General features: G+C 38.5%; 1 pseudogene; it reads left to right on the top strand.

Annotated features, from left to right (window-relative positions):
* Window positions 1-5,361: 5,361 nt before the first annotated feature.
* LOC141398487 (REST corepressor 3-like) overlaps window positions 5,362-26,098 on the top strand; it is a 111,746-nt pseudogene continuing 91,009 nt past the window's right edge.

Here is a 26,098-nt window from a genome sequence, read left to right as displayed (position 1 = left end):
CTTTTCATTTATTCAATGAAACTCTACGTTGGTTCAAAATCAATGAAACATTTTTCTTTCAGTGTAAGTATAAGAATGTATAGTAATATTAATATTATTAGTACTTCACGATCCCAAAATGTTATATGGACCATTATCTGCGGATATCTGCGCTTGGAGCGTCTCCCCGAGAAGTACTCCCTAGCTGGGGGCTAAACTATCTTGTACCCAAATGCATCTAGGTATGAAGAATTTGAAACAATTAGGGTAAGAACTACATTATTCCAATACATTGGAATTTATGAGACGAACTCCTCTACAAAACTGAACGTCATTCATGGGAGATGTTTTGCATGGTGTCGTCAATATAGGGGAAGGCGACTGCATTTGCGTGAATGGTGATCTAGAGGTTCCCTCTTATAACATTTGACAGCTTGTAACGTGACAAATGTCACATACATCATCAGTAGCAGTGAATCAGCATACACTCAACGGCACCTCCATCTACCCCAGTCATGAAGTCATTCGCTTGCTGTAATCAATCATCATTCACCATTCATCATTCAATCATTCACTTTATACCAGCCAAAGCTTAAGTATTTCATTAATTTAATTATAAACGAGCTATATGACCTAAGGAGATTCTATTGGAAAATTTATATCTAGCGAAGTCCTAGACATCAACCCCTATGCGACGATCGTTTCGTTAACTGGTTAGGTTAAAATCATCAAATTTGCATTTGTGAATATTAAATTGAAGCTTTTTATTTGACGTGTCGTTTCTAAAATAAATTTTTCAATAAAACATCATAGTTCAGTTTTCTTCGTTGAAGAGAGCTTGCTACTGCTGGGGGCTTGCTATCCACCAGGGTATTCCTGGGTGGCGTGTTGTTTTTGCAAATTTTGGAAGAGGCTACCCATTGTATCTGTCCCATTAATACATTGCACATAATGAATGTCCACTAACTCGGTTCCCTGTTCTTAGTAATACTTAATAGTTTGTACGAGATCGTAACAGTAAATGTAGTAGCGTTAGCTACTTATTACATCAACATAGCCGATCGTCATCAGCCGAGCTCCCGAAATCATCAATCAACACGGCCCAATCGTCACTAAATCGTAAAATTAACCAGCTTTGTCGTTCCCGATCATTATAAAAGCCGAGTGTCAAAAACACCTTCCCTACTTAACCCCATTCCGCTCTCGTGATAGGGACAGTTTTACCTTCATCCACAGCAGCCATCTTTAACGACTTCGTTAAAAGGTCGTTTTATTGTTGAAGAGGCAGATGGATTTTGCCTGAGGAGTAAGTTCTATGACAAAGCACTTGCTATTTGATCAGATCATAACGGTTATTTTTTCAGACCTCGCATACTGTATCGTCTCTCTTTTCAACAGTTGGTGACCACACTTGTGATCCATATGTGTGTGACTATTGGTCTTTTGATGCTGGTGTAATCCCCGAACTACATCAAAGCCTTTCCCGATATGTGTAGTATTTAGCGGCTTCTTTGTGATCACGATGTAAATTTCCATGACGCCTAAGTATTTGACGTGATCTGCTAGGGATATGTCTTGACTACGTAATGGTGGTAGATTGGGTTGACTTTGTTTAAGGCGACTTTTTTAAGACCTTCCCAATGGTCCTAACGACTTTGTGTATTGATGTGCCTGTCTAGCGTCCTTAATAACAAATATTTTGGCTGGAAGATATGCTGTTTGAGTTTCGAGCGTTTTAATTATGAAAAGTTTATGGATCGAATGTCTTAACATTTTCGTGGCTATGTTTCCCTGTTTTGGGTATGAAGACAGCATTTATTTGTCCCCAATTCATTGCTACGTGTTTAAAAGGTAGATATCTGCTATGGATGAGCACTAGCCAAACATTTTATTATTCTCTCCACGCATCGCAGTATTTTGGGAACAATGCCATATGGCCCAAAGTGGTGCAAGCACCTCCGCCTTGCAATCTCTTCACGAAGTTCGGACTTGGCAATAAAAAGTAGATCCCATAGCATTGAGCTAATATAAATTGGCGTGCACTCATTGATATGTGAGAAGTCTTTGTTTCCCCTTCGGGGATGTGTATGGGATCATACATATGTATGGCATCTCGCCCCCAGAGATTTGTATGGAGATAAGCTGTTAATAGCCCTTGTGACTTTGTTCGGAGGGTATAAAAATAAATAAATAAATAAAGGCTATAGTCGGGACGGGGATACCTATAAAATACCATACACCACTACGTGTGTCCATAGGTTTTCAAAATTTCTTTTAAGTTTTCAATACTGGCTTGTGGGTAACTGGAAAAACATACAATAACACAGTGCTCATGAATCAACTTTAAATGAAAGGAGCTTACACCTAAGAAGTTTTTGCGGATTCTGAGGCTACAATGTTCAAAGATGAGAAAAAACAAAAAAAATCGGGGGAGCGCTTTTTAAATAAATCGCGGTCAAAGTTCACATTTTTAGGGCTTTTTTAGGTTTTCACAATTTTGCTTGGAAACCGCAAGTCCTATCGAAATGGGACCAGAAAAAATATTGTTGCTGTGAAAATTCTCTACACGATTGACCTTTTCGTACCTTTTACCATTTCGAAAATATAGAAGTTCAAATTGGGAAAATGCACTGACTGTATCGTCTTCTTACAGAACAATGTCGTGACTGGTATTTCCATTTTGATAGAGCTTGTGGTTTCCCAGAAAAATCCCCAAAAAAAAAACTCGAAAAAGGGGAACTTTGACCGCGATTTCATTGATTTTTCTCATCTATGAACATTAGAGTTTCAGAATCCGCAAAAACCTCCCAGGTGTAAGCAACTTCTAAGAACATTGTAGTTTCAGAATCCGCAAAAACTTCCCAAGTGTAAGCAGCTTCCATTTAAAGTTGGTTCAAGAGCACCATGATAATCACCGATTCTTAACCAATCACTTTAAATCAAAGTAGTTTGAGCTTTTTGAGTATTTTGTCGTAATGTTTGACTTATAATTCGTGTCGCCAGCGACATATAACTTATAGTCACTTGATGTTCTGAACGATTTTATTTCACCGAAACCAATAACTTTTTATTAGCATATGAGTCTAAACGCTTTTGTTGTATTTCAGTCAAAACATATAAGCAATACATTAAAATTAATCTGTCACGATAACTATTTTTTGTTGTAACATTTATTATATTAAAAACTTATCGGTATTCTCAACTGCCATTGTAACAGAAAAAAAAACTTCTAAACATGAACCAACAAAACTAAGTTTGGCAATATGTTATTAGACCATAATGGTCGGGCTTATTTTCAATATTCAGGCACAATAATGGCTTTATTAATTTCGGCACAAGGTTTCAAACTGCCAAATGAGATGTCATTCACTGCCACAATTTCTGTCATTTTTGGGATGTCTTTTAATTTAAATAATTTTCAAAAAGTAAATAATTTTTTATTTTTATATCTTTTGTAATGCGGCTAGTTGCCGTTCTAGTTGTGTTGTCGTTGCTGATGTGTGGGTGAAGGGTCCATAATAAGGGTAATTCTTTTCAAAAACATTCCAAAAATATTAGAATATTTTTATATGGCCAAAAATAACCGCAAATACCCTTCCAAATTGTAAGCCAAAACTGCTTTTGGCAATTATTGAGATGTGTAAATGGCAGCGTAAATCCAACAAAACTAACAAGGGATGAGGGGCGGGGTGGAGCGAAGCTGTCTGAACATTGTGACCATGCATACATATGGCAATGTCTGAAAGTGGCTTTTAAACCATAGAAAATACTTGAACAGACCTCAAATATTTGGATGACATCTTATTTTGTTGCCACATAGCAAACATACATGGTGTTGTTACACACACACACTCACATACACGTGCAAACAGAAAAATGTAAATTTGGCGATGAACTAATGTATGTGTGTGTTTTGTGGGGATAGTTGTGTTAGTCTTTGTTTTAGATTCCTTGAATTTGTAGCATTCTTGTCCTCAGCATTTTGTTTTCATTTACATGCTGGCATGTGAGGACTATTACATTTTAACGGATCAGTTTATTGTGCAAAATGGTACTTCTACCTTAAAATAGCCTAAAGGTGAATACCCCAAAAAGGGATACAATTCTTGAAATATTTAAATTACTCTGAGTGGTTGGACAACTAATGTGTGCGTATTTACCCGTGCATAAAATCAAATTACATTTCATACTGATATAAATCTAAACGTCATAGCTAAACAGAGATTTAAGTTAAAATTTTACTCATTGATTCTCAGTTCAGACAAAGGACAGGCACTAATGGCTACAGAAACCTTTCTTCAATTCGATATTCAGTTGGAGATGTTACACATTTCAATTGGACGTGCCATGTATTTTGAGACAATTATTTCTAATGACAAATTAATAAAATATAACAGCAATTTTAGCTTGCCTTTCTTAACAAATTATTTAGATTGGTAAAAAATTAAAATTTTAATGGCCTTAATTTAACATCTGCGTTGTACTTTCCTTAAATTATTTGTCTCCTGTAAATCCACTTCACTACGCATCATAATTTGCCAACAAATTCCTCCAACATATTTACGTGTGTGTTGGTATGTATGTGCCTTGTCTGGATTAACAAATACAACAACAACATAAATGCTAAAAAATATAATTTCACATTAGCTTAGCAAACGGCAATAATAAATGCGGACAGACTTGTCATGTGTGAAATAAAAAATAAGCACTAAAATAGCTTTTATCACATTTTGAGGTTAACACAGTGTTTTCGAAAGAAAATAAACTAAATACACATCAACACTGCAGCAGCAGCTCGATACATACCTGCTGATCGGTATGTATCGGGCGACGGGACTAGCAAACGAGCGTGATGAGCCTCGGAGTACGAACATTGAAGACTCAAGACTTCCTGTCGCCTGTAATAAAGATTCTAGAGGCACTACTCCTCCCCACCAAGAGAAGGAGTTTTCCAGTTGCATCAAAATGGATTCTGGAAAATGCATAGTACTGCAACAGCATTACACGCCATAACCACATAACGGGTGCCACCGTGGTGCAATGGTATGCACGCCCGCCTTGCACGCAGAAGGTCGGGGGTTCGATTCCCCGGCCAAGCAACATCAAACATTTTTCAACGGTGGCAAAATACCCCTCAGTAATGTTGCCGACTGTTCCTGAGTATTTCAGCCTTGAAAAACTTCTCCACAAGTGGTGTCTTAAGACACGCCGTTCGGACTCGGCGATAAACAGTAGGTCCATATCATTGAGCTAAATATGAATCGGGGTGCACTCATTGATATGAGAGAAATCTCCCTTGTCCCGTATGGGATGTTGTGGAACAATGTAACCACATAAATCATTAGAGGACTGACCCACAACAGGCCGTGCGACCGAACAGTCATGGTGGCACTATCGAAGGCCGATGCCGTCAACCATGCCAAGCTGATAGAGAAACGTTGGGTAATGAACTAAATGTGAGGAAGCCAGATGTTTTTGGAATTCAGAAACAAGAAGTCCAGAACCCATAGAGTGAAACATGGAGTTCCCAAAGGCAGGGTTGATACGCCGGATCTGTTTATTCTATACATTTCTGCAACTTCACACCAGACGGTATATACAACGTAATGTATGCGGATTATCTCGGCGTCGGGTTTAATCGTCAATGACATATGTTTGTGACAGTCTACATAGCTGACCTAGTGCAGTTCTTCCATCTGAGAAATATGAATCCACTGCCACACTGTTCACAACCAGAAATGAGGCTTCCACTGAACATATTGGTCGACCACTAATTACCCAATAATATTGGGTATAACGTTCGATAGCATGTTTAAGTCGTCCGGGAAAGCCACAGCTATTTGCGATACAATCAGGAGTAGGACCAAGGTCCTCAAGTCGCTGGCCGGCAGCACTTGGGGTGCTGACAAAGAAACCTTGTTGATTTCTTACAAACAAGTGGGACTGTCTATGGTAAGCTATGCGACGCCAGTGTGGTTTGCAAATTCTAGCGTCACGCAGTAGAAGATTATTCAATTCTGCCAGAATGCCGACCTGTAGTGGGATTCTGTAACTCATTTTTGCTGTTACCGACAAAAATCGGTAAAATTAAATCGCAAAATTATGACTAAAAACATAAAGAAAAGTTGGCATCACTTTTTGTGGCGGTAGAGGCTAGCGACTACTTTTTATTCATCGTTAACTTACCGAAAAATTTCGTTAATTATAGAAATTATAAGCATTTTAATTTTACCGACAATTATCGATAACAGCAAAAATGAGTTACAGAATCCCACTACTGATGACTGCAACAGGGTGCATCCTCATGACACTCTTCATGCGGAGACGAAGGTTTTACCTGTTCGTCAACACACCAGCATGCTGTCGATGCAATACCTGTTTGGGGTTTTATTGCAATGTCAGGCTTCCCCCACCCAGGCACGTCCAAAGCGTTGGGCCCACAAGAAATATCAATGGCAATGCTTAAGCAACGGGATGAATCCGGGATTGAGTATTTAACAAGTGTGCTCAACCTATCGTTAGCCACCCATATTGTACCAGGAGCCTGGCAAGACGACAGGGTGATCCCGCTATTGAGGCACTACTGCTCCCACCGAAGAGAAGCAGTTTCCCAGTTGCCAAGTATAGATTAAATATCTACATAGCTGACTTAGTTCAGTTCTTCCATCTGAGGAATATGAATATGTTCACAACTCAGACGACAGAAATGAGGCTCCCACTGAACATATTGGTCGATGGTGTACTGATTCCGACCACTAATTACCCAAAAATATTGGGTATAACGTTTGATAGCATGTTTAAGTCATCCGCGCAAGCCACAGCTATTTGCGATAAGATCAGAAGTAGGAACTAGGTCCTCAAGTCGCTGGCCGGCAGCACTTGGGGTGCTGACAAATAAACCTTGTTTACTTCTTACAAACCAGTGTCTGTGGTAAGCTATGTGACGCTAGCGTGGTATGCAAATGTTAGCGTTACGCAATGGAAGAATTTTCAATTCTGCCAGAATGCCTACCTGAGGATTGCTACAGGGTGCCTCCTCATGGCACCAGTGGACCATCTTCATTCGGAGACGAAGGTTTTACCGGTACGTCAACACAACAGGATGTTGTCGATGCAATACTTGTTTGGGTTTTATTGCAGTGGCAGCCTTCCCCCACCCAGGCACGCCAGGAAAGATCTTCTTGTTCTAGAGAAAAATGAGCGTGGTATTTTAACCGGCAGTTTATAGAGCACCCCGAGAGTGATAAGACGAAGAGGAGTATGCTACGCCCTATAAGAAGAGCCATCCCAGCAGAAGAGGTACCACCACAATATACTAGGGTCGATGTTGAAGACGTCATCCGAAACGCGAAGTCATCCAAAGCATTGGGCCCACACGAAAAATCAATGGCAATACTTAAGCAACGGGATGAATCCGGAGTTAAGTATTTAACAAATACCCTCAACCTATCGTTAGCCACCCATATTGTACCAGGAGCCTGGCAAAGTGACAGGGTGATCCCGCTATTGAGGCACTACTGCTCCCACCGATGAGAAGCAGTTTGCCAGTTGCCCAGTATACATTAAATATCGACATAGCTGACTAAGTTCAGTTCTTCCATCTGAGGAATATGAAAATATCCGCCGCTTAATCCACTGGCTACCACTGAATATATTGGTCCATGGTGTACCGATTCGACCACTAAATACCCCAAAATATTGGATGTGATGTTCAATAACATGTTTATGTGGTCCGCGAAAGCCACTGCTTTTTCGATAAGATCAGTAGTCGCTGACAAAGAATCCTTGTTGACCTCTTACAAACCAGTAGGGCGGTATGTTGTAAGCTATGCGGCGCCAACGTGGTATGCTACACAGTGGAAGAATATTCAAATCTGCCAGAATGTCGCCCTGAGTAGAGCTGGCAAACCATCGATATTCCCAACATTAGATATTTTCGATATAATGTTTTAAAATATCGATTGCTATCGATATTATCGTTAAGCTGTCACCGCCATTAATTTGGAGAAGAAAATGGCGGAAATGTCAATGATTTTCTTGAAATTATGCAAAAGTTGTTCACAGAAATCTAAAGGAGAATAAACAACTGCTTTTAATTTATAAAAAATGTAAAAAAATAGATTTTATTTTACTGAAAAATGTGTACGTGTGACTACGGACTTACTTTTTTACACACACATAACCGAAAAGCAGCGAAATTTCTATATATTTCAATGGATTTCAGGTTAGTGGTTTTTATTTCGATAATATCGATAGGCAAAACTATCTATCGATATTGAATTTTTAAATAATAATCGATATTATCGATAGTGCCATCGATTTTTTGCCAGCTCTAGCCCTGAGGCCACAACATGATGTTGTCGATGCAGTGTTTGGGTGTTATCACAATGAGCATCCCTGCCAGGCTTCCACCACTCGAGAGAGAGGTTCAAAGGCATTAACGGGAACCACAAGATCAACGAGCATATCAAGCAGACTTGGATAGCATTCGCACTGATGCCTTCGCGTAGGCAACACATAGATACAGTGTGAATGCGTACTTGGGGGCCATCCTAACACGAGTGGTTTTAGCCCAGTTAAGATCCGGACGATGCAGCCGCCTGAATTCGTATCGGGTCCGAATTGATGACACGATAGCCAACAAATGCCCGGCATGTAGACTGGCACCACACTACACACTGCATTTTTTAGCTGTCCAGCTAACCCCACTCACCTGTATTCGGATTCTTGATGGACGCAACCAGTTCAAGAATTTTTGAGTCTATATACAGAGGAACCAGAAACTATCAGCAACATATTTCCGTTGCTACAAAAACAACGATATCTCCGGACTATCGGTATTTTGCGGGTTTTAGTAGCATGTCTTGACAGAAGTTCGGTCTGCCGAACTTAACGATTTTTTACTTGTTTATTTCTTATTCGGAAAAAGTGAAATTAAAGAGCTGCTCTCGGATCGCTTTGAAAATTTGTTCAGCAGCTTATCCTTGCTGTCCCCTTTACGATGGTAAATTTTTTTCAGGGGCAAGTCCATACTTTCTATGATAATGAACTAAAATCTCCCTGACGGTACCAACTAAAATGTCAAATCCGCAACGTAAGTCTCGCAGGGAGTTTCTGATTGGTTCAAACCTTGGGCATCGTATTATTTCATCCAGTAATGTATCAGGTCGAAATGTGGTATATATCGGTATATATCGGAGTGGATGGGGAAGGGATGCATTCATAACAAAATTTTTGTTGAGAACCCATAACGGTGTCATGGATTTGAACTATTTAGTAAAATTTACACATACAGCAACAGCACCGTGTTGCTGCAATGCTTGTCAAGTTAGATTTTTCCCATTTTGTTATTGCATCTTTATGCCCTGAGCATTTATGCTAACGAGGGTGTATACATTTTCATACGGGCAAAATGTGCCTCATCGAAATAATGGTTTTAGACCCCAAGTATGTTTGGACGAAATGTGTTTCAGACAATTTGGAGTCGATTGAGCAATGTCCGTCCGTCTGTCCACTGTCCACTTCATCCAGTACATCCCAAACTAAATTTCGGATGAGTTCCCTTTAAGACCTGCTATCGAATCACATTGATTTTTGTTGAAGCAACTTGCATTCGCTGCCTCAATTACGATGGTAAAAGTTTTTTCTGTGGCAAATCCACACTTCTTGAGCAAACAGCCCGAAGGGTGTAAAAACCCCCTATGGCACCACATGTACTGGCTGGAGATCCACTTCCATAATGGTCCATGTCAATCCATTCCTTTAAGTATTTCCTCCGCAAAACTTTTGCTCTTTAATCCTAATCAACATTTTTGTCGGTTCATAAGCCCAAAATTTTTAAACCCCTCTAAATACTTCCATATACACAGGCTGAGGGTATATCCCTGTCGGTCAAGCCGACTGATACTTTTTTACTTGTTTTTGTATAATTCTGCTACTAGGTTGTTGTTCGATCTTTGGAGTATATCACAGTTTTGTTGCCTTTGTCTGCTGACGTTATTAGTATTTGATTCCATACTTCTTTTATAAATTGTTTCGTATCTTCGAATATTGCCAGTATAAATTTCTCTTTTCCATTATTGTAAATATTTCGTTTACAGTTCGATATACGGTTTGATATTTTCCTTTTCAGTATCATCTTTCATGGTTTGGACCCATTGCTCTATGTCCGCTATAAGGGGGACAGGCATTTTATTAAGTGGTTTAGTTGCAACATATTCGATTTTATTAAGTTTGGCTACAATATTCCTTTCCCATTCTTCTGACTTTCTAGGTCAAAAATACACATTTCTATTTTCAAACAAACATTCCTAATCATACCCAAAGAATACTGTGCACAAATCTTCTTTGTCTTCGTTCAGTAAACATTGGAGGTGGTTCACTTTTAACGCTGCGAAAAAAAGATTAATGGAGCAGTAAAAATAAGATTTATTGGTGTGAAATTTCATCAGTGACATCAGGTGATTATTGTTAAACCCAAACATTTGTTGTTGATGCCATTCCTACAAATAAGAACAACAATAACAGCAATAGACACAACATGAAAAGCAACATCACAAAGGCAGATAGACTAATTTCGCCTAAACACATCGTAGGCATAGACATAAACTATAGGTACGTTTGTGTGAAATGCCGTGTTGGCGGTGTTGTTCGAGAATCTTAGGAAACGGAAATCTTACAACTCATACCAACTTCTACTTACAGCTTAAGACACTCTAATGCCACAAATGGTGTGTCTTACATGCTCATATTAGTGTGTGAACAAAAATTTAGTTAGATGTGGGTGGGTTGTTGTTGTTAGATTTAGAAACGATACTAAGGAAATACTTGATTTAATTAGGATCAAATTAAAATATATTGTGGAACGCCTGGGTTAGAATAACATGAACAACACACATGCACGCCCAAATATACCCGATGACATGTATACCTCTATTCACACACACTAACACACACACACCCCAAGCTATCCGCTTATAACTCACACGTATGTATATAAACATCTGAATATAAGCTCTGGATGTGCTTTTCTTTTATTTATCCAACCATAAATTAGTCATCTAGCGAAAGGGGAAGGAAGCTGGGGAGTAGGCGTAGACAAATATCTTAAATTGTGCTAAATAAATAAAGAAAACAAACACATGACACCGCAAACAAAAACCAACAGGAAATTAGACCCGGTCAAGAGGAAATATATCCTTTTTTACGGCTCTCCCACCTGAGATTAATGACATTTTTGCCTTGCAAATGCGTACCTGGCTGCCTGCTTGCTGGTATATCGGTGTCATCGCAATTTATTGTGCCCAAAATATGTGCATAAATTAGCTCTGCATCTCTTCACACATATCTTAATTATACAATCTTTAATATTGTTTATATCGTAAATAAAGATTGCCCTAATGGAAAATGTGATAAGGAGAGTAATAATAGCACACACACAAACATGCGTGTGTGATCACGAGTGTGTATTATATGAACATGTGTGTAAATTTAACACACACACATCCACACTCACGTATTTGTTGAGGAAATATTTGAACTGAAATCTAAGATTAACCAAATAAATTATGAAGAGTTTTTTCTACTAATTTTAAAGCTTTTTTTAATTTTAACAACCCCTTTTCAGGTGGAAAGTTTTTATGTCCATGTGTGTCATTGCCCTAAATATGAGCAAACAAAATCAACTATAAAAAAATTATGTGAAAATACTTTGTTTAAGATAATCTAAGATGTTTGATTAAATTGTGCTAAACATTGTATGCTAAAAGTAAAAAGAAATTAGTTTAAATATAAAGAAAATTACTGAAAACCCACTTATAGTTTTTAATATCAAATAACAACAATAAGGGTGTCGAAGGGGACGAAAGATACCAAACAACGGTTTTGAACCGTTTTGATATGGCAAATCCCAGGATTAATCTTGGTCCCTATTTTATCTCAAGTGGACACTGACTTCCGAGTGGTGTCACCTGTAGAGCTGACTTTAACCCCCGTTAAAGGTAGTGAGCTAACAGTGAGCTAACGCGTTCACCCATAAGAACGTTAAAAACTTGAGCTTGGGCGTCGGGTTAGTAACCCTCCCCTAAAAAACAGCCTACTATGAAACAAAAAACAAAAGAAAAGAAAAACAACCCCCTCTAAAGTTGACGAACCCCGCAAACGTTTTAAGGACCATGATGTGCGAATCTGCACCTGGAATGTTCGCACTCTTTATAGAGAAGGTGCAGTTTACGCATTGACAGATGTACTTGAAAAGTACAAGGCCGACATTACTGCCATACAGGAAATACGATGAAAAAAAGGAAAAAGAGAGAGAGAGATGAAAAAGCGGGAGTGTGGACAAATCGAGATGTACAGGAGACAGAATGAAGTCCGAAAATTCTACCAAAGAGTGAAACATCAAACTGGTGGTTATGGAACTGGAAAGCTGTAGAGACCAGCAAGGTATTCTGGTAACTGATACATATAGTGTGCTAAGGATATGGAAAGAGCATTTTTCCAAACTGTTGGTATCCAATAGTAGCGAATTCGACGAAGATACCACAGTTCCAATCCGAGAAGATGGTATTGAATGTATACAACCCGGCCAAGATGAGGAAAAGACAGCAATAAACCGACTGAAGAATAATAAGACAGCAGGAGCTAATGGCCTACCGGCCGAGCTGTTAAAAACCGGAGGCGACACGCTGATAAAGTGTATGCATCAGCTAGTTAGCTCAATCTGGCTGGAAGAAAGCGTACCCGACGATTGGAACCTGTCCCGTCCATAAGAAAGGAGATAAGACTGTTTGCTCCAACTATAGGGGCATAAGTCTTCTCCCTATTGCCTACAAGTGTCAGGGATATTGTGCGAACGACTAAAACCCATGGTCAACGAAATAATTGGACCATACCAATGCGGCTTTAGACCTGGCAAGTCCACCATTGACCAGATATTTACCTTGCGGAAAATCCTAGAGAAGACCCAAGAGATGCAGATCGACACCTACCACCTTTTTGTCGATTACAAGGCAGCCTTCGACTGTCCGCTACGTTCAAAGGTATTCCAAGCCATGTCTGAATTTGGTATCCCCGCAAAGCTCATTCGGCTTTGTAAAATGACTCAAACTGACACAGTTAAAATAGGAAAGAACTTCTCCAAAAAGTATTGTACCAAAATAGGTTTCAGGCAAGGAGACAGCCTTTCGTGTGATCTTTTCAATATCCTGCTAGAAAAGGTTATACGAGAGGCAAACGTCAAAAGAAGTTGCACAATCTACACCCATAATTTTGAGGTAGTAAAAGACTTCGTATACCTACCTCGGCACCGCCGTAAACACAACAAACGACATCAGTTGTGAAATAAAAAGAAGAATTGTATTGGACAACAGATGCTACTTTGGCTTAAGTAAGCACTTCAAGAACAAAGCCACAACTCGTCAAACAAAAATAACGCTTTACAAAACACTGATATTACTCGTGGTGATGTATAGTTCCGAAGCCTGGGTACTTGCGCAAGCAGATAAGGCAGTGCTTGGCGTATTTGAGAAAAAAATTCGTTGATAGATCTACGGACCAATCTGCGTCGACGGTGAATATCGACGTCGTATGAACCACGAGCTGTATCTGCTATACAACGACATCAATTTAGTTAAACGTATCGAGATGCAGCGATTGCGTTGGCTAGGAATGAGGGATGATGAACCCGCTAAAAACGCGTATAAATTCGGGCCACATGGCAGTGCACGCAGAATTGGCAGGGCAACGATTAGATGGCGCAAACAAGTGGATTAAGAGATGACAAGAGCGGTATTCCAGAAAGAGAAGCACTAAACATGGAGAATTGTAGATCTTTTCTTAGTTCGGTGTATGGAACAAATGTTCTGTAATGTGTCAGCTATGGAAGTAAGTAGGAAACAATTAAAAAAGTATCAGTCGGCTTTGCAGACAGAGATATATCCTCAGCCAGTGCGAATTGGAACACTTTTTTCAAACAAAAAACGTATGTATTTAGCCAGTTGTCAGAAATTTGGGCGTATGTACATGCTGACAAAAATAAGGATTTGGATTAAAGTTCAAAAGTTTTGCGGTAGAGGTACCTAAAAGAATGGACCGACATATTCCATTTTGGAAGTGTGTCTTATTTGAGGAGTTATTCCTGCCTAAAGGATCATTTTATCAGGAAACATGGACTTGCCCACTAAAAACATCATATCGCTGTAAACATGGATACTGGGAGTACCTTCGGCAAAAATTTCCAAAGGATTCTCGCACGGACCCTTAACCGCACTTAAACAAAAGGTTGATCATTTGTGTGAGTAGTACCCTATGAAATGGACCGATAGGGCCCACTTTTGGACATAAACTAAGTTTGGACAAAATACTTCGAGATCCAAAGTTTGGACCAAATCGCTTCATCCGTCTATGAGATATTGCTCTTACCACTTTAGCGAATCGATGTATCCGTTCGAGAGTTACCGCGCGCTCCATCCATAACACATGGAGCCATAGCGGGTTTTTACAGATTTCAGGCCACTTTCTCTGGAAGTATGGACCTGCCCCTGAAAAAACTTGAAACGTCAAGTTGCTACAACAAAAATCAAAATGATTCGAGAAGAGGTTATAAACTGCAACTTTATCTATGCCTGGTAGAAATATTACGATGTGCAAACTATGGACCAAATCGGTTAGTCGCATCGAGAGTAATCGTACGCAACATTTTTGCGAAAAAAATTAACTTTTGTGGGGGACGTATCCGAGGGGCCGATACGAAAGCCAAATTTTGCATTAAATCAGACGTACGGACATTGCTAAATCGGCTCCAGATTGTCTTAAATGGATTTCGTCCAAGCATACTAGGGGTCTTAAGCTATTATTTCGATGAGGTACATTTTCACCTCTAAAGTTGACGACCCCCGCAAACGTTTTAGGGACCATGATCTGCGTATCTGCACCTAGAATGTTCGCAGTTTTTATAGAGAAGGTGCAGTTTAGGCACTGGCGGATGTACTTGCAAAGTATGGTTTGGGAAAGTCGTCATAACAACTCCTAAAGGTGACGCACTGTATTATAGCTGTCATGTCACAATTTATTAGTTTGGTTGTGGATTTGTAGTTGGTCGGAGGTTAAAACATCTGGTATTCAGCTTCACCACAGTGAATGAAAGTCTTGCTACAATACGGGTAAATGCAAAATTCTTCAACATAGTTTTATTTGCGCTCATGGTTCCACTGAAAGCAAGGACGAACAGACCAAAGATATATTATATGAGCGCTTTGAAGAAACATATGAGCGTTTACATTAAAATTATTCTATCTTTGGACCAACAGTGGGAAAATTCAATCTCCACAGTGTAACATCTGACAATGGAATGAGGCTGATAGACTTCGCAGCGGCAAACAACAGCGAAGTTAGCAGTACAAAAATTAAGCATCTCGATATTCATAAGGCACATGGTTGTCTTCAGTTCAAAGAACAAGCAATAAAATTGATCATGTTGTGATAGATGGAAGACATTCATCGAGCGTGTTGGATGTGGGATTGTTCCGAGGAGCAAACATAGACTCGGACCACCACCTTGTTGCAGCAAAGGTACGTACCAGATTAAACATAGCAAATTAACTACGATCAGACACAACACGGAAGTTCGACATCTGATAGCTGCAATCACCACAGATAGCCACAGCATATAATCAAAGCATTCCTCGTTTCGATAACATATCAGCACAATGGCCAAATATTGCTACTACACGTGTTTAAGTTAGAATTGATTCTACAACTTTAAATTGGACCTATGAATTGCATAGGTGTATTCGTTGAAATCTCCTCATGCCCATTTATTTCACTCCTGTAATAGTATGAGAGATTTCAACGAATATTGGATTGACAACCGCCACTTTTAAACATCCATGCAGATGTCAACATAAGTAAACCACAACAAACAAAACAACAACGGGATAAGATCGACCGCTTGAATCGCAAGCAACTTACTTTTACCCGCGCTTTATCGTAAGCCTTGGTACATATCGTTGTACATTAATTGAAAGGTAATATTGTTTACCATAAATAAACACCGGCAGTTGAGCCAAACTTTTACTCATAAAACTAACGTGTTTTATTTTTTTTATTCTAATTTCGTTGTTATCGACGGCCACTCATACGCATTGGACGTACTGGCTCTATTGGGAGAGCCTTTGATACACTTGTTCCCACCAAGCCCCTATAGTGCGGGGTAAACAACCCGTAAACAGCCTCAAAATCCATTCTTGAATACTTTACAATCAAGCGTAGGGTATTAAATATATATCGCCCCGCCATGATGAGGTAAAGACAGCAGTAAACCGGCTGAAATATAACAAGTGAGCAAAGGCTATAGTCGGGATGGGACCGACCATGTGATACCCTACACCACTACCCCTGTGCATAAGCTTTTCACTGGTAAACATTTCTTTTAGGGAATATAAACCGACTACCACCAAAAATAATATGCCTCTTCGTCTCTGGGACCCCCATAAGCAACCAAAATTTCGTGAATATCCGATCAAAATTACGACCTGTAGCTTGATTGCAAAAAAATTGAAGAATTGGATGCATTACCGGCTATTGTGGTATCTCCCTTGTTTGACCACCTTCGCCAACCTGATTTACACCAATGTAAAGGTAATATTTTCTTCTTCCATTGACAGGCTTTGTCGTTGGAATACCCCTACTAAAAGCCGATATATTCACAAAGAATAAAACTTTGAATTTGTCTCCAAATGAGTTTTTCCCCATTCCGAGCCCTAAATATTATCCGGCTATCACCAAAATCAATAGGCTTCTTCCTATGTGGGACCCGCATCAACTCCCAAAAAATTCGTGACGATCCGATTAAAATTGCGACCTGTAGCGTGATTACAAACAAATCGGAAAATGGGATGCATTACCGACTATTGCGATATCTCTGTTGTTTGAGCAGCTACGACAACCTACTTTACATCGTAGTAAAGGTGATATCTTCTACTTTCCTTGCCAGGTTTTGCTTTTGATATACCTCTTAAAGAACAGAGATATTGGCTTTGAAATAAAACGTAGACCTTTTCTCCAAATAAGTTTTTGCCCATTCCGGCCTCTGAATATTATCCGACCATCATTAAAATCAGTAGGCTTCTTCCTCTGTGGGACCCCCATTAACCCCAAAAATTTCGTGACCATCCGATCAAAATTGCGACCTTTAACGTGATTACCAAAAAATCGGAAAATGGGATGCATTATCGACTATTGCCATATCTTTGCTATTTGACCACCTACGACAACCTACTTTACACCGTTGTAAAGGTGATATTTTCTACTTTCCTTTGCTTTTGATATACCTCTTAAAGAAACAGAGATATTGGCTTTGAAATAAAATGTTGACTTTTCTCCAAATAAGTGTTTGCCCATTCCGACCCCTAAATATTATCCGACCATCACCAAAATCAATATGCTTCTTCATCTGTGAGACCCCCATTAACCCTGAAATTTTCGTGACGATCCGATCAATATTGCGACCTGTAGCGTGATTTCCAAAAAATAGAAGAATGGGATGTATTACCGACTATTGCGATATCTCCGTTATTTGGTTACCTACGCCGACCTAGTTTGCATCATTGTAAAGACGGGATCTACTACTTTCATAGTCAGGCTTTGCTTTTGGAAAATTTTCAACCAAAGCTGTGATATTTGTCAATATAATTAAAATCGCAAAAATGAAAATTGGGGTTTTATTTGCTACTATTGCGATATCTTCGTTGTTTGATTACCTACGATCACCTACTTCACGTCATTAGAAAGGTGATATTTTCTGCTTTCATTTTTAGGTTTTGCTTTTGGTATACCCTATATAGAAGCTGAGATATTGGCTTTGCAAAAAAACGTTGTCTTTTTATCCACCTAAGTTTTTTGCCCTTTTCGACCCCTAAATATTATCCGACCATCACCAAAATCAATAGGCTTCTTCCCCTCCGGGACCCCCATCAACATCCAAACTTTCGTGACGATCCGATCAAAATTGCGGCCTGTAGCGTGATTACAAGGTTTAGATGGACAGACGGACAGACGGACAGACGGACGGACGGACGGACTGACGGACGGACACACATAGCCAGATCGACTCAGCTCGTCGAGACATTCATTTTGATATATATAAGTATGGGTCTACGACCATTATTTCGATGCGTTACAAACTTTTTGGACAAAACCAACTTATAATACCCTCCTCACATAGTGGTGTAGGGTATAATAAGGCATCAGGAGCCAATGCCCCACTATCCGAGATGTTCAAAGCCGGAGGCGACACACTGAAAAGGTGTATGCATCAGCTAGTTAGCACCATTTGGCAGGAAGAATGCTACCCGGCGATTCGAACCTGAACATTCTGTGTCCCATCCACAAAAATGGAGATAAGACTGTATGATCTAACTACAGGGGCATAAGTCTTCTCCCCAATAGAAAATCGACTCTTCGATGACATTTTCGTCGACGATACGTTGACGAAATTTGGAAATTGTCATGTACGACAAGTTGCATGACCATATCTTGCTTTCTGTCTTGGTAACAAACCCAAAAAATGTTTAAAAAGCGTGCTTTGAAATAATTGTATACATTTTTGTGCAAATATACATTTACTTTTTGTAATAAATGAAATCTTATAAAAATCCTAAGCCGCGTCTCGAATTAACAACTGTTTAAGTTAGTGTTTATAAAATGTGAATTAACTAGAAAAGGGTAAGTTAAAATAAGTAGATTATATTGCATAAAAATAATTGTAATTTTTCTTTAAATTCGCGTATTTAGGTGAAGTCAATTAAAAAAAAAAAATTAAAAATCCCAATATGACGCTCGGTGGTAAGATTTTAGAATATATTAGTTGATATTTACAAAAATCGTTGATGTTATTTTCTTTTTGCAGAAGTCATAAATAAAAGGAATTCACCCCCTCAGTCGGCTGAAGTGAGAAGTGCAGCGGGGTAAAGCAGGAATATATTGATGGCTGGCAGGACGTATGGGAGCTAAGTATTATTCATTTAAGATAAAAATTGTAAAAATATTTTATTTTATAATGTAATAAAAATTTGACACACGACAATATAAATGAAATAGTCTTTATTTAGGTCATGAATGACTAATAGCAGGACAGGGTCTGTGGAACAGTCGTCAACGAAATATGGGGGTTTTAGTCATCGAAGATGTCATCAACGAACAGTAGGGAGTTTAGCCACCGAAGTTGTCGTCAGTGACAGCTTCGCTTACCCTGTCGCTCAAGTTGTCTTACACGAATACTGGGACATTTGTGTGAAAATTTCGTCGACGATTTCACATTGCTCTCTGCAATGTGTCTTCAGGGATATAGCATTGTCCTAAACGATTCGTCAATGTTGTCTTCAAGACACTTTCTACTGGGTCCCTATTGCCTAAAAGATAGTGTCAGGGATATAATACGAACGACTAAAGCCCATGGTGAACGAAATAATTTGGCCATACCACCATTGACCAGGTATTTATGCTGCAGAAGACCCAACAGATAGAGATTGCCACCTACCACCTTTTTGTCGATTATAAGGCAGCCTTCGACAGGCCCCTACGTTCATAGGTTTTCGAAGCCATGTCTGAGTTTGGTATCGACTTTGTAAGATGACCTTAACCGATACCCGTTTCTCAGTTAAAATAGGAAAGAAGCTCTCCGAAGAGTTTAGCACCAAAAGAGGTTTCAGACAAAGAGACAGCCCTTCGTGTTATCTGTTCAACAAACTGCTGGAAAAGGTTGTACGTGATGCAAATGTCTAAAGAAATGTCACAATCTACACCAACAGCCACATGTTACTTGCTGACGACATTGACATCATGCGACGATCACTAATGGAAGTAACAGGTACTTTTAGGAAAGTTGAAGGAGAATCTGCTAAAGTGGTTCTGGCGGTAAACGGCGACAAGGCCATGGTGTCGACACGCAATGCGTCCTTAGAACTCGGTTCCTATAATTTTGAGATAGTTAAAGACTTTGCCTACCTCGACACCTCCATAAACAAAACAAACAACATTAGTTATGAAATAAGAGGAATTGTATTGACCAACAGATGATATGTTGGCCTAAGTTAGCAATTTAAAAACAAAGCCACATCTCGGACAAAAGTAACACTTTACAAAACACTGATACTTTCCGTTGTATGTATTATATGGTTCCGAAGCATGGGCAAGCAAATTAAACAGTGCTTGGTTGGTCCCCATGTACGGCATTCGCAATGTATTTCTGTATTGCCTGCGCGACTGCGTCAGTGCCATCCAAGCCTGTCTGATTGGCTATTTGTTCTAGAGGTTCTCGTTTATACTTTATATCTCTCTAAAACATGAAGATCACTTCTGACTTGCCTGTCCATTAAAACGTCGATAACACCCAATCAGGTACTGCATCGACAACGTCCTGTTGTGTTGTTGCAACGGTAAAACCTTCACCTCCTCATCAAGATGGTCGACTAGTGTCATGAGGTGACATCTTGTTTCAGTCCTCAGGGCGGCATTCTGCCAGGTTAGAATACTCTCTCACTGCACAGCCTTAACATTTACAGAACACACAAAAATCACTTATCAGTCATCTCTTCACCAGTACTTCTCTGTTTTACTCGCAAGTTGTAACGCGTCTCACCCACACCAGCTAAAGTCATCAGGACTTTTCCCCTTAATATATCACTCACACGCCACTGTTATTATTGCACAAACTAAAAACCTTTGTGTTTAATTTTCTGATTTTATTTATCGGCTACACTAGGGTTTGTATCACTTGCTCATCTCCGCAAACAACAATTATATCTGCGACCTATTTGAGCTATCACCTAAACAGTTACCAAATTACCTTTCAGTATGTACTTGTACCATAGCACAATGGTCCCAAATCCAAATTTTCTGGCCAAAACTATTTCAACGGCCATTTTGTATTGAAATTAATTATTATTTATAATAAATGTGTACAAACAGCAATTCTTACGTTTTATAGACTAAAATGACCAAAAACTGCCAAAATTTGTTGAACAGGGTGGTCCCGTTGTGTGGAGTCTAAACCAAAACATTGACCTATGTTAATAATTTTTGGTACGAAGGATTCATATCTTCCAAGAGTTTAAAATACCAAATTTCAGCCGAATCGGTCATAAAGTGTCGCTAAAACCACAAAATATCTAAAATCGGACTGTACTTTTATGTGGGGGCTATTACAAAAAATGGACCTATTTTTTTAAAAAAAATTATTCATACTTGTTTTCTACACTCTGAAACCCTTAAATATAAATTTTAAGGAAAATCGGTTGATAGATGTTGGTTTTACCGTACTATTTCCATTGGATACTACGTACAGTCACAACAGGTATTTACAAAAAATTCTCCCATCTTAAAATAGAAAAATTCACTTTATTTTAACTGTGGCAAATTTGAGCGCGATTTGATTTCTGAATTTATTAGTACAGACCCCCTGCTATCTTTCAAATTCGATTTGGAGGTGGACATATTTGTACATTTTTTTAAATGTTTAAGTATATTTAAAAAATATTTGTAAAAAATAATTTTTAATATACATAAAAACATTGATTTTATTACGCTAATTTTACAAATTTCATCGTTATTTTTGTAAATATTATGAAAGTACTCATTAACAGCTTCCCGATTCATAATAACTTTGGTCTCACTTCTGTATATTTATGCAGCGACGCAATACAACAAAAATTGTATATTTTACAGCACAAAGTCTGTTTTATTTTTACATAAAAAAGTGTCAACTTTGGTACTGCGCCAATCAACGAATACTAACGTTATTTACAAAAACTAATTATTTTCAGATGACTTGACGTGTTTTTTATTATTCTGTGCAAAAAAAAAAATAAAATTTCGAAACTTCAAGAATAGGGTTTTGGCCAAAAATTTCCTGATTGAAACCTATGTGCATAGTTGTCATTTTTTATTTATGTTTCACTCTTTGGTAGAATTTTCGGACTTCATTCTGGATCCATTCCAATTTTGTCATTAAAATCGCCAAGAATAATTTTAAAGTCATGGGCAGGACAATGGTAATCTTTTTCCGGTAAAATATATCTTTGGCCAGTTCGTCCTTGTCTTACATGAGGAGCAAGAGTGCAAATAAAAGTGTTGTTTAAAAATGTTGCTTTTATTCGAACTGTGACAAGTATTTCATTCAATGTGATGAATCTGGAGACCAGACGTTTTAACCACAAACCAACTACAAATCCGCAACCAAAATCATGTTTTTTATCATGACAACTGTAAGACAATGCGTCGACTTTACTTCGTAGGTGACCAAGAAGAGAACGACTAAAATGAGAATGTATTGTAGAAAACGCAATTATTGCAAATGTATTAGGTCAAACAAGCTGTTGAACAACAACATTTGTTCTCTTTGTTACGCTCTTTCTTGACAAGCGTGTTGTAAGTGTGTAAATTGCCAAGCGTGAACACAAATGCTTTAGAAATTTCGGAAAAGTTCTTACGACGGTACATGTTTCATCAGGGGCAAGTCCATACTTCCTGAGAAAATAGCCTGAAAGGTGAAAAAACCCCCTATGACGAATCTGCCGTTTCGGTCCAAAATGTGGCCTTCGTAATATTTTGTGCAAACTTAAATTTAAGTTCGAAGATAAGCCATATCGGTTCACTCCTTCAGGTACCTCCCCCACAAAAGTTGAAAAATGTTCGGAAAAATTGTGCGTAAGATAACTCTTGATGGGAGTGACAGATTTGGTCCATACTTTACACATCCTAATATATCTACCAGGTTCGAATATGGACTATATTTGTCCACTCCGTCGGGTACCTCCCACACACATTTTTGGACAAATTCTCTTTAAGACCAGCTCTCGGATCACTTTGATTTTTGTTGAAGCATCTTGCATTCGCTGCCTCAATTACGACAGTATACGTTTTTTCACGGGCAAGTCCATACTTCTTGAGAAAAAAACCCGAAAGTTGTAAAAACCCCCTATGGCACCATACTCGTAGGTAGTGTCTGGAGAGCTCGAATCGAAAACTGCGTTCGTCCACACTTTGGATATCGTAATATTTCTTCGAATATTAGATGAAACTCGAAGGTGGAAGGAGTGGACCTTCCGATACCTCCGCCACAAAAGTTCGAAAATATTCGCTAAAATGGTACTCTAAATATTGTCGAAACTCAGTTTAAAAAAGCCCTATCTATCGATATCCCTGCAAATTTTTGCGCTTTAATCCTATCCATATTGTTTTGAAAACCCCCCTAACTACGTAAGTTTTTTTTTTTGAAAAAAAAAGTATTTCAATCCACACAGGCTGAGGGTATATCTCTGTCGGCAATGTCGACTGATACTTTTTTACTTGTTTTAAAGTATTTTGCTTTTTGGGGGGATGGTTTACTAGCCCAAGCGCACAACCCAAGTTTTTAACCTTTATTTGAACCTAATAGCATAAAATAAAAATTCATCCGTTTTGAGCTAATAAATGTAGCATTAATTGTATCTTTAATTTCAATTATTTCTTTGTGGCAGCTTCAACTTCCCCGTATTACTCTCATAATTCCACAGAAATTTGTGTGATTTGTGAAATTCAATGACACTGCAAGTATTCCCTTTAACTTCGAACAATGTGTGCGTGCCGCAAGTAATAGCAAAATTATTGACATTTTCATGTGCAGCCTATCGTTAGCTAATTAGTCCTTATTACAAAGCAAAAGTTGTGAGGATATTTAAGGATGTTTATTGATTTCAATAGAAATCCCTAAAGGCTTCCTTTGGCAAACTAGTAGCAGTAGCAGGCTTTTGTTTACCATTAGGATGCAATGGCGTATGGAATATGTTGGTGCGGTTGCTACATAAAGGATATATTATTAACAGCAAGCATTTCAGGCAGTTACCTTTATTTGATTCCATTCGCATTCATCCGCTGGTCATAGCATAATAATAATCATTGTCCATGGCCTTGTGCTGAGGATATGCTGACAGTGACATTAATTCCAGTACTAATGTATACATGACGACCTCTCTTTCTCACTCTGTCGTTCATTTCCATTTCGATGATAATGGATAACAAAATCAACAGAGGAAACATTTTCGCCAAATCCCATCTGTAGGCGGTCATAAGCCTAGGATATAATTGTGGCAAATTAGACAATGCTTTTGCAGTGTTGCAAGTGTAGTAAGTGTATTGCAACAACAATGCAAAATATCCTGACAACAACATCAGCTGCCAAGTGACCTGAAGAATCGAAATGATGTGAGCGAAAATAGAAACTGAATTGATTTGTGTTGAAACGCGGGTCAATATTTGGCACATTCAAATGAAGTTTTAGCTGGAATGGAAAGAGGCTTAACTGTAATTATGTCGAAGATACAATACAGCCTCCCGATTTTGACTTAAAGTTTTTTTATACACAATGCCAAAACTGCCTTATGTACATAATTAGCTGGCCATCTACAGAACGTTTGTTCCATTAGGCGAACTAAGAAAAGATCTCCATTCCTCTCTATTTGTTGCTTTATTTTTCCAATTCAGGATATCGTGTTTTCAGATTTCGTATTCCCCTTGTTTACTCCATCGAAGCCATGGCCTGCCATTTCTGCGTGTAAAGCCATGCGCCGCATATTTACACGCCTTTTTAGCGGGTTCATCATCACTCATTCTTATGACATGGACAAGCCAACACAATAATTGTATCTCGATACGTTTAACTACTCTGATATAGAAGATATAGTTCGTGATTCATACGACGTTGATATTCACCTTCAAAGCAGATTGGCCCGTAGATCTTTTAAAGAATGTTTCTATCAAACGCACCAAGCACTGCCTTATTTGCTTACACAAGTACCCAGGCTTCGGAACCATGCATTATTACGGGTAGTATAAGCGTTTTGTAAACCGTTGTTTTTGTGGCTTTATTTTTAAACAGCTTACTTAAGCCAAAATAGCATATGTTGGCTTGGCTAATACAATTCAATTTTCGTATTTCACAACTGATGTTGTGTTTATGGCGGTGCTGAAGTAGACGAAGTTTTTAACTACCTGAACATTATAGGAACCAACTTCCGTAGATGATCCGAGTTATATGGATTCATTGCGCGTCGCCCCGTCAACTTGGACTTGTTTCCGTTTACCGCCAGATCCAATTTCGACTTTCTTAAAGGTATCAGTAACTTCGCTTACTGATCGTCACATGATGTCTATATTACCAGCATAAGCAAATAACATGTGTAGGGTGACCAAAAAACCTGGCTTTCCAAACAAAACGGTTTTCGGTTAACCGAAATTTTAAATTTTTTCAAATGAAACATTAGCGGCATTTTTTATTGGGGTAGCGTTCGCAATTTTGTTTTTTTTTTTTCAAAATAGTCTTGTAATCCCATTGTTGTTGTTTTAATATTTTAAAACATCTAATTTATTAGTGAAGAAAATTTAGCATTGTTCGCAAAGGGGTAGGGCTTCAACAAAATAATTTTTATACTCAAACATCAATCGTCAGCTCGAAGTATAAGCGTGACCAAAGAAAAAACTTCAATGAGAAGTTTTTCCTTGGCAACCTCATACAACGCCGACGAAAGTGTTTGCAAAACAAATCTTCTCCTTTGTTATGTGTCGTTGAATTACAATGAAGGCAACATAACAAAATTGTGTTGGTTGATTATTACAACAGAATATACACAAACAAGAAACAAGGACACTGATGGGCTTCTCTTGCGTGAATCGAAACTAACCAAATTTTCTCCACTAATAAATTATTTGTTTCAAAATATTAAAACAATAATAATGGAATTGAGCCAGACTATTTTGGAAAAAAACAAAGTATTAAAAAATTTTCAAAACCGGTTAATCGGTTTTAACCGGGCCAAACCTATAGCTCAGCATGTTGCGTGTGCGTTTTGGACGCTAAAAGTCGTTTTGGATATCAGCAACTGGTATGGGGGAACCTTTTGTTCAATTTGAAATACATGTATTTTGTTTTTGTATTTTTGAACGCACACATAACACGCAGAGCTATATGTTTGGTCCTTATTGAAAATTAATTGTCAAAGAAAATATTGAATAATAGGGCAATTCCAAATTTTTATACCCTACACCACTATGTGGGGATGTTATGGCCAAAAAGTTTGTAACGCAT

Source organism: Musca autumnalis, unplaced genomic scaffold (assembly GCF_047663935.1).
Source record: "Musca autumnalis isolate F117 unplaced genomic scaffold, ASM4766393v1 scaffold_3, whole genome shotgun sequence".
Classification (NCBI taxonomy): Eukaryota; Metazoa; Arthropoda; class Insecta; order Diptera; family Muscidae; genus Musca; species Musca autumnalis.
This window is presented reverse-complemented; position numbering and strand designations above follow the sequence as displayed.